This window comes from Lepisma saccharinum, chromosome 3, assembly GCF_977018435.1.
Source record: "Lepisma saccharinum chromosome 3, izLepSacc3.1, whole genome shotgun sequence".
Classification (NCBI taxonomy): Eukaryota; Metazoa; Arthropoda; class Insecta; order Zygentoma; family Lepismatidae; genus Lepisma; species Lepisma saccharinum.
Genome location: NC_139231.1, coordinates 118,856,628 through 118,876,139, shown reverse-complemented (window position 1 = coordinate 118,876,139; position 19,512 = coordinate 118,856,628). Strand labels below are relative to the sequence as shown.

General features: G+C 39.1%; 1 long non-coding RNA gene across 1 annotated transcript in view; it reads right to left on the bottom strand.

Annotated features, from left to right (window-relative positions):
- Positions 1–3,447: 3,447 nt before the first annotated feature.
- The window catches only part of LOC145985975 (uncharacterized), a 168,068-nt gene continuing 152,003 nt past the window's right edge, over positions 3,448–19,512 (bottom strand). The window contains exon 3 of the long non-coding RNA XR_014441472.1: positions 3,448–3,567. This is a non-coding gene — a long non-coding RNA (uncharacterized LOC145985975). The remainder of the gene's footprint in view (positions 3,568–19,512) is intronic.

Genomic DNA, 19,512 nt, shown 5'->3' with positions numbered 1-19,512 from the left:
TCTTTGTGGGGAATACTATTAAATGCACGGTGCATATTGTGGAGCCAAGACGTGGAAGAGGAAAGAAGAAGTTCCCTCTCTAAAGAAAGTATGCTCCGTTAGTGACATTGAACAACGCTTATCAGATTCAGCAGGCTATCACTGTAATCAATAATGATGATAATTTGTGCTTACCACGGGCAATTACGCTTGGCAAGGCTAAAATCGATAAAGATACCAAGAAAATCGATTTATTCCGAACATATGACAATAAATTCAGGGAAGACGCTATGCTCTTGTGTCACGAGGCTGGCGTTGACCCTTCCAATGGATGTACAGTGGAAGACATTATTCAGTTTCAGAATAATCTTAGTCCAGAGTACCAGATTATTGTTTTTGCAATGAAAGACGGGGAAAGGGACTACGAGGTGATTCGCTCCCCTGCATTTGCCACCAAACAAATCAATTTACTGTACTATAACGAACACTTTGACATAGTCAATTCTGTTTGCAACCTGCTTGTAAAAAATTACCCCTGTGCTAAATGTCAAGTGGGGTATAATAACAAAATCCAGAATATTGATTGTACATTGTACTGTTCTAAATGTGAGGGTAGTCACGGAGAAGAAAACACTAACTCTGTCCCGCGAAAATGTGAAGCATGTAACCGCGTAATTCAGATCATAAATGTGAAGAATTCTTTTGCAAAAGCTGTAACGCTTTTGTCGGCCCTATACACAAGTGTTATATTCTCCCGGTCAAAGTAGATCCAATCACTAAATTTCTGTACTTTTTTTTACGATTTCGAGTGTATGTCGGTTGCTAAGGAAGATGCACAGAAACACGAAGTGAATCTGGCTGTTGCCAAGCAGGCTTGTCACGCGTGTAAAGACTCTGAAGCAGATTTCTGCGAAACATGCGGCCCCTGTATGCATATTTTCCCCAACATTGAGGAATTTATGCATTATATTCAAACAAGGATTTGAGAAAGTTGTGTGCATTGCACATAAGGTGGGGCGCTACGATATCCATTTTGTACTGAACCACTTGATCAATAAATAAAATATTATGCTTTCAGTAATTATGAGAGGTCGTAATATTATCAAAATGAGCATGGGCAAGAAAATTATTTTCCGAGATTCACTGAATGTCATGTTAATGAAATTAAAAGACTTGCCTACAAGTCTGGGTCTCGGGGATGAACTGCGTAAAGGCGACTTTCCCTATCTTTTCTCTAAGCCTGAGAATCAACATTATGTGGGGCCATACCCTGATATATCTTTTTATGATGTGGATGCCAAGTCCACTAAAGGACACGAGGAAATGCTCAAGTGGCATGAAGAAAATGTTCAGGCTGGGAAAATATTTGATTTCTAACAAGAGTTGCGTCAGTATTGTATTAGTGATGTGGAAATCCTTGCAGCTGCATGCATTAAATTTTCAAATTTAATTGAACAATTGTCGGGAATTCAGTGCTTTCAGAGATGTGCCACTTGCATCTTTAGCTTCATTAATATTCAGGGCTAAATTTCTAAAAGAAAACACGCTTATCAACATACCGCCAATGGGATTTAGGGACCAGGATAATTATTCATTAATTTCGTTGAAATGGGTGAAATGGTTAGAGTATACCAACAATATCACATTGCGGCATGCTGGTAATCTCGAGGAAACGAAAGTAGGACGTTATAAGCTGGATGGACTCCATGAAGAGAGTAAAACCGTGTACAGTTTCCTGGGCTCCTACTTTCACGGCTGCAAGTCATGTTCCCCTGAAAATAGGAATCAGCCCCTTAATGAAACAGGAGAAACATTAAATCAGAGGTACGAACGCACAGTAACAAGAAAATTGTTGCTGGAGCAAATGGGGTACACGGTAATTGAAAAATCGGAATGAGAGTTCCATGACGAAATCAAAACAAATGCCGAACTACGCAAATTTATTGGTGAGAACTGCTACTCCCTTGACTACCCTCTTATCCCGAAACATGCCTTCAATGGCAGTCGTACAGAACTTTTCAGGGCACGATATGAACGCCAAGATGGCTAGAATTCATGTATGAAACTTTTAGATGTTGTTTCCCTGTACCCGGCCATGATGAAACAGCGAAAGATGCCTACGGGCAAACCTGTGATTTACACTTCCGAGTTTCCACATCTGGACAACATATTCGGGGTTGTAAAGTGCAATGTTCTCCTGCCAAAAGACTATACTTACCGGTGCTTGGCATGGCGTGCAATAGCAAGTTAATGCTTGCTCTCTGCCGAGCATATGCACAAAGTGAGAATCAGGATGAGTGCCCTTGCACAGAAAAACAAAGGTACTTAACTTACATGGCACCTGGGCATCAGAAAAACTCAAGTTGGCTGTAGAGAAAGGGTACAAAATACTCAAAATTTATGAAGTATGGGATTTTCCATCAGCACAAGAATCAGATAACGTGTTCAGAGAATACGTAGATACATTTCTTAGACTGAAACAACAGTCCTCAGGATATCCTTCCACTTGCAGTACAGAACATGACAAAGACAAGTATATTCGAGATTATTTCCAACATGAGGGTATTCAGCTTGTCAAGGCAGAAATTGGATACAATGCTGGGCTGTGTTACATATCCAAAATACTCCTGAACAGCCTCTACGAAAAATTTGGAAAAAATATTTTGAAAACTAAGTCAGTTTTTGTCAATACAGAAAATAAATTCCATGATATTCTATTCAATCCACAATTTGAGATTAAAAATGTTGTCCCTATTTCTGAAAATTGCTTGCTAATAAACTTCGTAGACTTGGAAACGGCCAATTCGCCGCTAGTATTGTCCAATGTGCTTGTTTCTGCATTTATCACTGCTTATGGAAGAATGCATTTATATTCCTTTATGGATCGGGTAAAGGAATCGATCCATTATGTTGACACTGACTTTGTATTCTATGTTGAAAAGCAGGGTGAACCCTGTTACCTACAGGTTCCTTTCTCGGTTAACTGACCGATGAGATTAAAGACTCGTATGAAATCTCATGTTTCTTTGGTGGAGTACCCAAGAATTATGCATATAAAATGGAAAACAAATATGATGCAAACGATGAGAAACATGTCATTAAAGTGCGCGGTATTACCATGAACTTCAGGACACAATTGCAAATTAATTTTGACTATTTCATGAAAAGTTGTTAAAGGAGAAATTGAAAAGAGAGAGTGGTCGAAAACCCTCGAAAAATTAAACGTAAAGCTAATTTCGAGGTAGTCTCGGAAAAGAAACAAAAAACTCACCAAACAGTTCACACGAAATGTCGAAAATTGGAGAACTATGTCTCCTTACCGTACGGGATGTAAAGAAAAGATACATGGCATTTTTCAAAAGCTATATATAATGTAAAATAAACTAAAATAAATATATACGTCCTCACACATTTTATATTGTCTTTCGCACATACAGAGAAATATTCCGCATGCATGGTGCCTCTGCGAAGGTATCTGGCATCTTCTTCTTATGTAGGGGGATGGTGTAGATATAAATGCTGTTTTAGCTCTCCCATCCGCCTATACCCTTGAATATCGCATATTTGGCACTCCTGCTTTATTTCTACCTGAAAACAAAATTTACCATGTAACAAAAATGTACAAGTCAAAAATACATTTTGTTAAAAATGTAGCAACTATATTTCATGTTCCCCTGAAATGAGTATGTCTGAAGGATGCATATTCTGATCAACTTAAATAATCACAATTTTATTATACCAACTTTCAGTTATTGATACTAATTCATTCTTTAAATTTAATAATATTTGTATTACATTTTTATAATAACAATTTATATTAATATCGTAAGAAAAAGTTCCCATCACAAACAAGTTAGTTTTCTCTTGTAGCGTTATTTCCCGACATTATACCAACTTTTTTATGGGACTAATAATTGATCATAGTTATTATTTGTTACTGCAAGAAATGTAGGTTTTGTATCTAGTGTCTGGTACGCTAAACAAATATATGTATTTTTCGTTTCATGTAATTGAGAAAAGGCGTGCGCATAATCCATATTACAGGGAATCAGATTCTTTTTGCTTCTATTAGTTTCTGTAATGTCTAGTACGAGAATTAGTTACATCTTTAACATACTAAAGTACTTCAAGTATCTAGTTGGAACATAATTACATACTCAGCATTAAGTACTCTGACAGAAGGTTGTTGGTCCAGATTCTAATTTTTTGCAATCATGGGTGATAAAAGCACCGTGCGCATGGGAAGATCTTGATATCAGAATACAAAATGAAAATTTATGGGTACTCAAAATGTGCACGGCCTCTCATGACAAGCTGGGGAAGTGAATTTTTTCCAATATGTCCACTATTTTATCCCGCTGTACCGAAAATGCCTCAGCCATTTATTCCTTTGGCGCAGCTTGGATGACCTAAATCAGCTCTACGAAGCTTCCCTGCATATAGCTGCTGTGAGAAGAACCACTGCCTGAGAAAAATAGCTTGTGCCCTGAGAAACGCTCATCTGTACGGACAGTTTCTACACCACTATAGTTTCATTCAGCACATTGTACCTGTTTGTGCATCAACCCAAGGCGAGACATCAGACTACAAATAAGGCAGCTTCTCGTCGTCAGATGAGAACTTATATTCATTTAATTCGGCTGCAAAATGGATACCATAAGCATTGCCATGACAGTACATCAATCAAGTGAGTATTCTATCTGAAAGCTTCGTTGTACTGGTACAGACAATATGTTACCGATAAATATCAAGTTTCCCTGATTATCCTTACTGGCAGTGATTCGGGGAATAGAATAATATTTGGTTTTGGTGAAAACCCAAGTGTTTTTGTAACATAGTTTTTTTAAACTGAACTGTATGTGTATAACCAGAATAGTTATTCCTTGTCTAATGTGTGGATTGTACTGTATTATGCAAGCAGGAACCGAACTATGACATACTATTTTTCTTTGGGAAAGATTTGAAAAAGAATGAACGCATAGTGAGAAAAAAATTTCGAATGTGTTTTTCTTGTCTTTTTTCGTAGTGTGGATGTTGTGAGAGCCTAATCAATGAGCAGTGCCTCGTAGAAGCTGTGGCCCAGACAATAGTGACTCATTATCCTCACCCTACTTGTGCCAGGGTTGGCATTTTGCCTGTTTTTTTTTTGTTTTTTTTTCGAAAAAACCCAACCCGGGTGGGTTTTTTCCAGGTTTTTTCAGATAAAACCCAATAAAACCTGGGCAAAACTGGGTTTGATTGGGTTTTTTCAGGTTATGTTTATAAATACATATATTTTGAAAATGAAACAATTTTTTCCCTGATAGTAATATATTGAAACATTCAATTTGTATTGTTTTAGTTCACTGAATCAAAAACTATTTAATATTTTCTGTTAATATTGTTAAGAATTGACAATCAAGGTCTCTCTCACACCTTGAAATGATTAAATGAAAAACATACACAACCCATGCTGCAACAGACTGTTTAGGGCCAAGGCCTACCTACCAACTGCCGGCCGCACTCCCACTCGATCCTATTCTTATGGGGTGACGTGTGGTCAGCACGACGAACCCCCAGTCGTCGTTTTAGGTTTTCATAACCGGGTTATGCTTCTCATTCGTAGCTCCCCAATTTAATCATGATTGTGAGTGTTCACCAGTCTCATACGCAGGCCGAAATCTCATGAGAAAAGCTGTTACATTTCTCCAAGGACTCTAACTTGCACACGTCCCATAGTCGGAGCCCAAAGCATGACCTCACATCCACAGTGTGGAACAAATGATTAAATTATCTAAAATACTATGTTCTGAAAAATTTGACCAACAGTTTGATTCTACTCTTACTGGATGGCGTAATAGTTAATATATCTATGATCAGTTTCCAGGGTTGCGCATTGCAATACTATACTAATACTTCATAGCTGTTGTAGTTTAGTCAACCACCGTGGTAGAGTGGTTAGCACAGTATGCTGCAATGCCAGGGGTCCCGGCTTCGAATCTTGGTTCGGAAGTGGATGTTTGTGTTTGTCCCAATGATAATACAGATATCCGCCCCCCGTGGTGGAATGGCAAGCACATCGCGCTACAACGGCAGGGGTCCCGGGTTCGAATCCTGGCCTGGATGTTTGCGAGTGTTCATTCATCAATTTCATCACTCATCCCCATCTTGGCAAATTAGCCAAAAGTGGCACAAGAAGGGAAGTAAAATAAAGCAAATCAATCAATCAATAGATAATGCAGATAAAATTGATGTGTGTGAAAATTGAGAAGAGAGAGAAGAAGGGGGATACTACTGCTTAGGGGTATTACTTTTATTACAAATGTAAAAAAAAAAAAGTAGACAGGCTGGCTGACTGTCATGCAGAACACCCGGGTTCGAATCTTGGGGTGGGTGATCTAAGGTCGGTTTTTCGGTCTTATCCCTGCATAAAGCATCTCTGGAACTCTTTCAGCCTCAAATCAATGGGTCCTGAGGGGTAAAGGCAGCCAGAGTTTGGTTGTGATCACATCACCTCCAAAATCACCGAAATCAAGAATATGTCGGGCCCACCCCTACATCCCCTGAATGTGCTTTCACGGCGCAGTGCTATATGCACGGGGAACTTTACCTTTACCTACTGCACAACATATGGTAGCTGCACACACACACTTTTAAATCTGCTTTAATACAGTTTATCCACATGCCCGACCCTGTGGCCGAGTGGTTAGCACATCGCGCTGCGACGCCAAGGGTCCCGGGTTCGAATCCCGGTCGGGTATGGTTGTTTGTGAATGTCCATTTTCATCAATTTCATCATTTCATCACTCATCCCCCATCTTCGCAAATTAGCCAAGAGGCACAAAACGCGAAGTAAAATAAACTAAATCAATCAATCAATCCACAGTTTATCCACAGTTGTGTTTCTCACCCCACCATGCTGCTCCTAAATCATGCATTATGTTTCCATAATTTTATTGTGAATTTACAGTGCAAGTGATGTCCTGAAAGTTTTATGCACAAAGCTCAGAATTGTAGTCTCTAAAAAGGTTTGAAAATGTCAAAATATGAAAGTATGCATTGTATTTACTTGAGTACCTCAAACCCGCTATTTTTAAGGAAAGAAGAAATTGTGATAGATTATAAGAGTGCTTGACTTCTTGGGTATAGCTCCTAACCACAAATAACATTTATCCTACATGGGCAAGCAACCAATTACGTTCAATCAATGCATTGAACTGGAGGGAGGAGGGGTCACTGTCACAGTGCAAGGCATTGGAAAGAAAATAGAACATTTGCACACATTAGTATGTGAAATGAAATGAATCATTCGAAAAGTGTTTGGTTTAATAATAGTACAGTTAACTTTATTCTACTTCCACATTTCAATAAAATATACTCAATCCTCCTTTGTAATGTTTTATACATGGAAAAATAAATTGTAAAAGTTGATCATCACAGGTGAAACTATGTGGCTTGCCCACATACGGAAGTGACCGATATCTAAAGTGCTACCCACTACTATGTAAACACACCCTCAAGCAGAAATGACAAAAACTGATGAAAGAGGGAGCACGGCAGAATTGTGTAATCACTAGGATACAATCCTCATAGTGCACAATAAGACTGATAGTGCCACAGGATATATTTGAGAAGTAAAACAAAGGAAATAGAAATCAGACTAAAAAAATGCTGGGTAGTACTGTAAAGGACAGGTGTTTGGGCAGACAAAAAAAATAGTAACGGCAACACAAGAAGATTTTTGCTACTCATATCCAGGAGGTTCAAAATTGATTGAACAAGATTTTAACTCAAAAATGTATTCCTATTATTATAAATGGTATTGTCGTCATTATATTTTCGAATACGTGTGGATCTCAAAAATCAATTAAATACATCAAAATAATAAGCATTATGTTGTCAAAATGCAATATTGAAAGTTATTTTACATGCTAACACATCAATTGTTTCCTAAAACTGCAATCCAGCTCAGTACCCAATAACACACAGACAAAATCGGACCACGGGAAACCCCCCCCCAAAAAAACGGATTTCAAAATGGCGGACGGCTGATTCCTACAAAAGGCAAAAAATACAGTATTTTACGGATTTTAGATAGAGGTAATGCTTTTATTTACATTTAATAATACTTAAACTAAAACTATCTTCCAACAATATACCATTTCTTATGCAATTTTGATATTAAAAGTTATTTATAGAAGTTAGACACTGAGAAAATAACAATTACTTCAAATAAAATTATTTTAAGTTCTCTTAACTATAAAGTCAACTTCTAAGGATGGACAAAGTTTAATTAGCCGTCATCAGCACCGTAAACACTGGCTTACACATGGAGGGGGGGGGGGCCTACAGTCCCTCCCGACATTTTGAGAAAAATCAAAATTTTTAAATGGAAGCAGCAAAGAACTTGGGAATAACGAAAGTGCTAAATGTAAATCCCTCAATAATTAATCTTTAGATTTCAATGTTGAGTGAAAGTTCCAAATATAGGAAATCAGTAGAACGTAGGCAATTGCCATTTTTACAATTCCAGCCCCCCCCCCCCTCCTCCCAAAAAATGAATCCTGCGTACTCTAGTAACTGTCATCAACCACTCGCCACGAGCTGTTGGAGAGGACAATCGATTACGCTTGCATCCACATCGTGAAGTATCATCAAGGTTCGACGTGCAGGAACAGCAAAATCTAGATTTGTGGGTGTACAGCATAGCAGGAATTATTCTTTACATACCAACCCCTTCCTTCTACCTCGACCGTCTCTTCTCTATGCTTCCAGATTCTTATTTGAAAGTGTGTGCGAAATTTAAGGTACTTTGTGGACCAATGGGTAGGTGACAAACACTCAGGTGTAACAAACGATATACCTGCAGCTAATGTTTTCAATTAACATTCGACGACATAGTTCGTTTGTGTAGTCCGACGACTCGCAGTCATACAACAGAAGCATTGCTTTTCTTCCAACGGCTTCAATATCTGAATGTTGGTAGGAATGGAAACAAATTGAATCTGCTGCTGAACGGAGTTCAGGTACGTTAATCGGTTTGTCTAATGCTGAGGATTTCCTAATTGGGCACATTGTACCGTAGATGTGGTTTCGAGTTCTTGTTTCAGGTCCGCTTTATTCACACATACGCTAATCAGTACTGGACATGCAATTTAAGGTGAGATTCTAATCACTACATGCCTCCACCAGGCATCGAACCTTGAGCCCACTAAATACAAGGCGACGGACGTCATCACTACGCCATCGGGGAGGCCAGATAAATTCTGGGTGTGGTATTATAGCCAGTGAAAACATACAGAAAGAGGAGCAGCTTGCGGATGTGTCGACCCAACAATGATTTTGAATTTCGAGGATATTGTACACAGTATTGGGAGATAGTCCCTGTCTTATGTCACTGCGATAGTACGACTTGAAACCATTGTCCTTGGTATGGTAGAGAAGCAATTCGGCCTTTCCCCTCTATTTCTGTTGTACAAAGACTTGCATTTGTAATGAGACTGCAGCACGAACGATGCCCACACAAAAATCCTCATCTGCGTTGTACACAGCACACTGGTGCTTCAACATCATCTCACCTGTAAGGAAAATAATTGTTTGGTTGTTTTCTTCATTAGCTAGGGAGTGTTCTTTCTTGCCGGCGCTGAAATTATCATTCCTACTAATCTTGATGCAGAATCTCCTGAGAATTAAACCCTTGTTCGTAGGAAAACCTCTGTAGCCATCATTAAAAACGATAGCCCTTCCCTGTTTTCTACACAAGGGATTGCAATGTACTTGTGCGTTTCATTGTTACGCCATGGAACTGAATGTTGAAAAGATCCATCAACCAAAATGCACTGGCTTGTGCACCGGATTTCTTCAACTTCCATTCGAATGTTATTGCATGACCTAACTGAGAATTCTAGGCTGCTCTCAACATACTTTATCATTCGAATAATGCACGAGGATATGTACGAAGCGCGTAATTCTCTGAAAGAGTGCTGCATCTACTTTTATATCGTATCCGACAGGGCCCACAACGCAGCAGCAGCAGAAAATCCTATGATTTTCACTTTGTCAATCTTTTGGCAGAATATTTGAGAACAATCTTTCTCAATTATTTTGAAGATGATATCCGTACCGATGTAATTCATCAAAATTAACTGCTGTACTAGTGTTGCAGAAACTTGAGTCAAAATGGAGTCGTTTTTTTTTCCTTTCTTAATAATATTACGGTCTTCCGTTTGTCTACTTTCTCGCATTTCATTGTGTTGCTCACTGCCCTTCATCAAAACTCTGGTACATTCTTGCATGACTAAATTATAAGTGGAACACAAGTGTACAGAAAACAGCCATGTTGCCTTCTGGATTTCTGTAAATCCGTTTCCTCCTGTCAGTTCTCAGCTGCTTGGCAGGGAATGCCACGAGGTCTGATTCGAGTCGCACACAGGGTCCCGGATTTGATACCCGGTGGAGGCACATAGTGGTTCCGACCCCACATTAAACTTTAGGTCCAGTCCCAATTAGCCTTTCTGTGCATAAAGTGGACTTCAAACAAAAATTCAATCCGAGTACGGTCCATAATCTGTCACTTCATCTTGTCACAAATTTACCTACCAGAAACATTTTCTGAACGGTTGGATTTTCAGACGACAAACAACGTTTGCTGCAAGTACAGCTACAGGGGCTTCAGGTAATTGTGATATATGGCTGCTGCAATGATGGAGAGAATCTTCAGCGTTGCTTGCAACTGCAAATCATCCACGAGCCGGCTCTATCAGCATCTATTAAGTTACATGTAATGCTGGTCGTTTGTAGTGATCATATTTTAACTACATCTTGTCCACTGTCCAATTTTCTCTCACAAATCGCGCACAATTCAGATATATTCATTCTTAAAAGACAAAATATAATTTGACACAACAAGAAAACACAAATTTTAAGTAATAATACACAAAATATTAAAATAATTCACAAATTAACATACAATGTAAGGAAATTCACAATAGCCAGTCCACCATTTTGAAATCCGTTTTGGGGGGTTTTCCCGTGGTCCGATTTTGTCTGATTTTGGATATGTTATTCAACAATGATTTCTGAGCTAGAAACGGTTTAAAAACCTTCTGAAGCAATTTTGCCCAGGTTTGATGGAAAATTGCTTTAGATTGCCTGGACTATATAAATTGCATAAAACAAAGAGAATAAACATGGTGATTGACAATTTGCTTTGGAATACTTGTGCATCCGATTGTACGAATGGAAGGAGAATCCACGCGGGCTTCCTACTATCAACATCAAGCTGCTTAATTTAACACAAAGCATTGAATATCGCGGTTTGTGAGAAAGTGGTTGATTGTAACAGAATCCTTACTTATTTAAGTTCATTTTGTTGAGTGTTTCGTGTGTGTATTAACTGAACGTCCACCGGATTTTTCCGGGTAGGGGCAAGCAAGATATTTTTCCATTGGAGGATAAATGTGGTATATTTTCTTCCTATAATTCTACCCCCTCAAAAAATACTCCTTCAGTTTGAAGTTATCATTTTCCTGTACCGCTCTTAAAATAATCTTACTGTAAATTAATGTAACTGAAATTATTTTTCCTGATATATATATATAATTTTGGATGACATTTATTTTCCAGGAGGGGTCGTGGCCCTCTTGTTCCACCTCCGGGCGTCCACGTGAGTTCGGTTCAGTTTGGACAAGGTAGTGGTAAGTTTGCAAGTCTTCATGGATTCTTAACTAATCAAGGGGTCCCGGTGGAGGCACGTAGTGGTTAGGATTCCCCTTTAAAACTGTAGCCTTAGTGTGCATAAAGTGGACTTAAAACTTAAAACACCAACTCAATCAATGAATCTTAACGGTTTATTGTTTATAGATTTCGTTTATTATACTTCGCTTTTCTGCCACTTTGGCTAATCGCGACGATGCGGATGAGTGAGGATATGATGAAATTGATGAAGAGGCACTCACAAAGAACACCCATGCCCAGGTGGGGTTGAAACACTCTCTGGCGTCTTAGTGCGCTTTGCTAACCACTCCGTTACCAAGGTCGCATTGCAGCAATAGATTTCAACTTATAATGGTGTGCTACAGCCACACTGGTAGCTAGAATTTCTAAAATAAACCCTTAATTTTGTTTCAAACTGCGTGGCGTTTCTGTTGCTTCATCTGCCGAAACGCTCGGCGCTATAAATTTCTATCGTTGTCTAGAAATAAATGAGCAGAAACCCCAAAAATGTAATGTTCGCGTATGTATGTAGTAAGGTGCTACATGTATTTCTTACGTTTGCTACAATTCACGAAGAAGATGCCACTGGAAGAAAAAGAGAATATAAAACTTACTTCATAACTTCAGGTCACTTCGATGATAGGGCGCGTTGGGGTTCCGCATTCGAGTCGCTTCATCAATTTCATCAATCATCTTCAGGAAGTTGTCTACATTCTCACTTTTCAAAATAACAAAGTTACATTCCAAAAGAAGGGGAAAGGTGTATTGAATAGTCCTCAAACAGTTCATTAAAAAAAATCCCTCGTACAAGAATAACACCGCCTACTTTTCCCAAATGAAAAAATCCCTTAGACATTTTTAAAAACACGCATAATAAAAATATCACGGTGAATGGGTTGCAAAGGAACGATCGTTTGATCACTAAAGTAAAAAATTTTAAGTTTAATTTTGAAGATAAATACTAAACATGTCATAATATCCACCACCGCATTGTCATTCGAGCACTTCGATAATTTCTCTATGATTTGGCCGACACACAAACAAACAAACTCTCACACACAAACACACGTGTGAATATGTAAATAATAAACATATTGTGCAAGAAATGTTATTGTATTACTCCTGCCTTTCCTCATTATCCATCGAAAGCCGTCTGTCTGTACCTATCTATTATGCGTTGCGGGCGGGGGATGAGGGGCGGAGGAGCGGCAAAGAATGCAGGGGCGGGTCCCTCGAAGACGACGAGATCCATATGACCTTGAGACCGTCTCTCTCAGCATCCGAACAGACAGGAAGTCAAACACGTGATATGAGATTCACAACGTTCCGTCAGAACATTAGGTCAAGTACCCCATCTCCTGCTTCAAGGTCTAGCTCAGCCATGGTCATTCATTTTGCCTGCAGTGTCGCCAGTTAACTGCGTCCGAAGTTACCAGATAGACGTGTTTTGTTGCGCGTCTCGTACTGAGCATGTACTTATCAGGCGCTAATTGGCGCTTCATTTTACGAGCACCGTTGCCAGTTCACCCTTACAAATCAGGGCTGTTCAAAGGGGAGAAAATTTGGTGCTGCCAAAGCATGAGAGGCATTTGTTCTTCGATTATGTTCATTAGCCACGAACAAGCGTACGAACACGTTACTGCTTGGAATATTTTGTAAATTATCTTAGTAGCTGGTCTTGCAAAAGAGTTACGTTTATGAGTGAACGAGCAAGTAAGAGAGTCTGTTTCGTGGTGACGAGACGAGATAGACAAGAGCGAGAACAGATACTTCAAGATTTGTCGACATAGAACCGAGAACGATGCAGAGCTCGTATAGAGACGAGACGAGGCGAGCTATATTATCGGTCGGCTTGTAGACTGATATGTTCACGTACATATGTAGTGCGCTAAAGAAAAAAATACACCAAGTGCACAGTCATGTGTAAATATTGTGTGTTCATGGTATTTTCTTTTCTGGTAGATGTGCATAGTATATTATGTTCAACGTAGCTAATTTGGACATGAGCTAAACTAATAAACGAGGTACCGAACAGAAAAATGTTATGAAGATAGAACTAAACCTTATGGCGCATCGGTGGCCTCTCCCGTTGAACGACCGGTTTCAACCCCAGTCTAGGCACGGGCGTTTCTTTCTGAATCTCCCTTCATCAGTTTTATCTGATCGTCGACTGTGCTGACACTACGGCTGTTGATTGGCGGGAAACCTTTATAGCTTTCGTAGACCTTGGAAAAGCATTTGACACCATAAATTGGAGCATTATGTTCCGAATTCTGAAAAAGGCAGCATCAACATTAAGGACGGAATAATTAATTACTCATACTCTCCTTAGAAATCAGAAAGTCACAAGTAAAGTGGACGAATAGAGAAAGGAAGAGGCAATGCGCCATTTTGTCCGTACAGGGATCATTTATTGATATTTAATACAGTCGTTGGATTTGATACAAAAGATTTGAAGGTCGATTCTGAAAGCAATGTTTCCGACTGAATTTAAAAAAAACGAGATCCATTTAAACGACCGTTGGGGCATTAGCTCATGTAGGAGGATCTTAAGTTCAGAACATTCGATTAATTGATTGATTGATTGAGTGAGTTGGTGTTTTAAGTCCACTTTATGCACAGTAAGGCTAATCGGCACTGGTCCTTCAGTTTAAAGTGGCATCCGAACTACTATGTAACTCCACCGGGTCTCGAACCCGGGTCAACTTGATTACAAAGCGACGAAGCTACCACTGCGCCATTGGGGAGGCCCCCAGACCATTCGAATTATTTTAAAAATTACGTATTCAGAATCTGATGGGTAGGATGAGTAGACACAACAGCTCGTTCTTGAGAAGACAAATAAATACTTTCCCTAACCTCAATGTCCGTGCTTCACAATCCATTCACCTCCATTCACTGGATGGACGTTCCCCTTTTTGGGATGGGTTTCGTTGAAAACTAGCATTCCTACCATCGTTAATGGAGTCATTCATGTTTAAGCTATTTTGGTACAAAGTACTGCACTGCTGAACGACATGTCCGGTCTCCGACACAATGAGGTGGCGACCAGCGACAAGTAGAAAATATCCGCATTCGTTTACTTTCCAGCTGGAATTTCGGTGCCGAAGTCGGCTATGAATAGCCTTCTACATGCTGACAATGCCCAAACCGCACGTTTGAGAGGATTAGAATGCATTGTTGGTGTGTGGGGGGTCATGGATCGTTAGCCAAGGCTCATTAGAAGGATAAAAGTGTATGGTGTTTTGGAGTTGAAAGGACATAGTGAGGCCTTTCTTGTAAATCAGACATGGGTTGATTAAGGAGAAAGGCGAGAGGAGGACGTAAAGGGGGAGGGGGGGGTCGCACTTGCAAGACGTCTAAAACTAACAATATGCCGTTATCGTTAATTAACAGAAGAGTAAATAGCAACTCCCTTTAGATCACCCCCCTCAAAGAAAAGTCGTCTAAAATGTAGATAGCTCTCTGCTTGATGTCTATGTCTTGATGTAATCGAGTAGTTCCTTCGTTTCCAACTCTTTTTGTTTTGCTCATTCGGCGCCCTCTGGTGAGGCGTTTTCCTTGTGTTATTGGTAAATATACATACGAAATAATGTTATTGAATATCTTAGTAAAGAATTTTTGCTCGATGAAAACAAATTTTAGTGGTTTCACTTCGCTTTGATGACAATTTAGGCCAATTACGATGATGAATGTGGATGATAATCAGATTAAATTGATGAAGCACATTCGCAAACAACACGTTTGGACCAGGATAGGATTCAAACCCGGAACCTTCATTGGTGAGATCGTTCGGACGTGGCCGAAATTGTATTTTATTTATGTTATATTGTTTTAAGGGCTCCTTGGTTTAATTGCGACACTAATTTGAGATATAAGTGAACCTACGATGTATTTTTTAACAGGAGAAAACCTCACTCATTTCTATCATTTCAGCCTATGATGAAGCGAGTTGGAAATCACGATCGAAATGCAGTGGATGGTGTCGCCCTCAAGCGTTAAATTTCCGAAACTACTGGCACGGAAAGCCCGCCTTGTGCACAATAGTCAAGGAGATTTCAGGTATAGAACTTGATAAAAATAAATAATGTATTTCACATCGCACATAAGAAAACTGAGACATTGTACTCCACTTCTTGCATAAATTCATTAAAAAATAATTTACTACTTGAAGGGGTCGGGTGTAAAATATGGTAAATGACACTTTGTTGATTTCTGAGTTCATTAAGGAAAAAGGTTATTAGAAGCTATACTGTAGATAAATTATTTTCGTGTTGTGTTTACCGATTTCAGAAGGCTTCACTGAGTCCAATGCAAATTGTATGACATGGCAATTTCACTCGAAAATTGAAGGATGGCACATTTTACTTTGTAACTCAAAAATAACGAAAATGTCACTTACCATGTTTTAAACCCGAGCCCTTCAATTATTTTGATTCTGGAATGTGCTTCAATAACATGAAATATGATTGGTTTACCGATTCAACAATAGTGATAAACACACTATAAATGGAAATCGAAAATAATTCCATTGTCTTTAGTTTTGTTATATTTACTAATGGATTAGTCGGGCGGCAAATTTCGGGGAAGGTATTTTTCTTTTCTTTTTCATGCATACACTAGTCCTGACTAATAGACTGGAGGACGAATAACTAAGTTACAAATTTTCTGCTAGAATGTTAGTAGTGTTGTATGACCATGCGAGCTTCAACTGGTAACATGAAAAATAACTACAAAAATTGAATGGAAATCCCAAAATTCTCAAGCGCATTTTTAACAATCGAATTTTTGCATACTCACACAGACACTGTCTAAAAACATCGTATATTTGTAAATAAATTTTGATTTACACATTTGAAAAGTTAATTTTAGAATTGTTACAAAAATATATAAATTGTCTTAAAATGAAAGCCTAATTTTGCAAAAGAAAATATAAATTTCTTAACGAGTTATTGCTTCTGCTAAAGAAAGCAACCAAGAAAGTTAAATAAAAGTGATTGATTGTTTAATGTTTCTTCGCTTTTCTTCCATTTTTGGATAATCGAGAAGATGAGGATGAGTGATGATATGATGAAATTAAATAAAGGGACATTCACAAAGAACACCCATGCCCAGGCGTTGACTTGAACCCGGGACACCTGGCGTTGTTCACGGAGGTCGGCTAAGAGAGTTATAAGCAAGGTGCGAAATCACTGTAGATTTGTGGGGGGGGAAGGCGCAGACATGCAGACACACACACACACACACACACACACACACATATATATATATATATATAATGCCATTAAATATGTGTAAATAATTATATTATAAAATATACAATATATTATATCGACTGGCCTTCATTCAAAATTTGATTGAAAATTAATTGAAGACTAATGTTATGAAGAATTATTTGCGTGACTAGGGGGATTGGTAAACATGAAGAGACATTAAGAAGATAATAATTTCCTATATAAAATTCATGTTGCCCGGGTATTTATTTATCCCAATCTTGTATTAGACAGGAAACTAATGAATTCTAACTATAGTGTAAAATGTAACTAATTTTAATGTGATCGTGAATGTCACCAATTAGCTTAGCGACTCCGAAAACTATGGATTCGACACCCATGCCGATAGGTGATGAACTTGAAGTTGAACCGCATTGGAAGTGTCACGAAAACTTTGGATTCCACACTATAGATCCACCAAGCTTTCTGAGACCTCGGAAAATATGTGAATTACAGGCTTCACTGCAACTTTAACTAGCGACACTAGCGCCACTGCTCCCGCGCCAGGGTTTCATATGGGTTGGTGGATCTATAATATCGGTCGTTTTCGCAACACAGCTTGAATGTTAGACAACCCGAGAAACACTATCGTTGTGCGGGATTTCATAGAGTCACGGATGTCTGTTTGTGCGGAATTTAATATCGGTCTTTTTTTGTTATTTGTACATGTCACCCCTTCCCACCCCACCCATAGGGGTGCCAGGGGTGTCTTACTCCAAAATATTATTTCCAGATTGCAAGTGATACGTGTACCAAGTTTGGTTGAATTTCTCCAGGCGTTCGAGAGTTATGCCGGAACAAACAAGCATACACACCCACACATCCATTTTTACATATGTATATAGAGATAGAGATACAGATTTAGCAGACGATAGGCGATGACAAATGGAGAAGAAATAACAAGTCGGACTAATTTCTGCGTTCTGGTGATTGCTGGGTTGAGTGTGTTATAAATGAAGCTCTTTGTTGTTCGTTCTTTGTGTGTGTTTTCGATATTATTCCCGCAAAGTACTCTAAAACTAATTGTTTATCTTTTGTTGTTATAACAAAAACTCTCACCCCTGGAAAAGTTTGGTAGGGGGAAATTTTTTAGGACAAGATCGTTGGTGGGGAGGAATTCCGCCCTGCCTCCTCCCCCCTCGCCTGGATTTCGCACCCTGGTTAAAAGTAACTGCCTTTACATACGAAGGAGTACTTCTTTCTTGTAACAGATATTAGTTACTGCCACCTCGGTTACAGTGCACATTAAGTGACCAACTGACGATTTCGCCACAAAAAAATACGGGTTCTAATCGAAGAAACTAACTGAAACTAAAATTTAAAAATTCACCCTCCCTAAACGTATAAAGCTAACTTTAATTTGTCGAGTATCATAATAGTAACAGAAGGCAATCCACCTTCCCTGACGTCAAAAATGAAAGCACAAGTCTCCACCCACCCTTGCCGGGCCCGGAAACGACATCTAAATACCTTCGGAAACAGATCATCCGCCTTCGCAAGAGGTTGTTAATCCGCCACAGCCTTCATCGATTCATCATTCATCCTCAGCGTCACGATAAGCCTAAGCAGACAGAAATAAGAAAAACACAAAAAGTAAAATTTTATTGTATTTTACGCAGTACTCGAAGTGAGGGGTAAAGCAGTTAAAGAAAATGTTCATGAAGCATCCCCCCACTTACGGTTATTTACACAAGGAACCCACACCTACTGCACTGTCTCTATGTTGATCCATACATCCAGTGGCGGATTAAGAAGTTACAGTTTGGAGTACTACGAGGGTCACTATTTATATTTTGAGCCTAACGATGAAAAAACAGGAATTTGGCATTGAAAACTGCTTTATTGTTTTTCGAAGTATTCTCCTTTATGGTCAATACACTTTTGCATTCGTTCGAACCATTTGTCAAAGCAGTTTTTCCAATCTTCTTGAGACACCTCCATAATATGGTTTTTGAATGCATCAACGGCGTCTTCCGCCGACGAAAATCGTTGTCCACGCAATTTATTCTTGACATTCGGGAACAAGAAGAAGTCATTGGGTGCCAAATCACGACTGTACAGCGGATGACCCATCAATTCGATTTTTTGACTGTTCATAAAGTCGGTTGTTAGACAAGATGTGTGACAGCTGGCATTGTCTTGATGAAGAATGATCCGACGGCGTTTGTTTGTTTTCCGTATTTGACCGAAGACCTCTGGCAAACAAATTGTTGTGTACCATTCAGAGTTGACCGTTCTACGTTCCTCTAAAAGCACAGTTGCCACATGACCAGTTTTCCCGAAAAAACAGGCGACCAATTGTTTCGATGTGCTACGAGCGCGAACAACTTTTTTTTGGATTGGGTTCATCTTGAAACACCCATACAGTCGACTGCTGTTTACGTTCCGGCTCATATGCAGATATCCATGATTTGTCACCTGTTACAATCTTATATACGTCTTTTGAAGCACCACGATTGTATTTATTGAGCATTTGTTTGCACCAATTGACGCGAGCGTCTTTTTGAGTTTTTGTCAAATTGTGTGGGATCCAACGAGAACATACCTTTCTCACATCTAAATGATC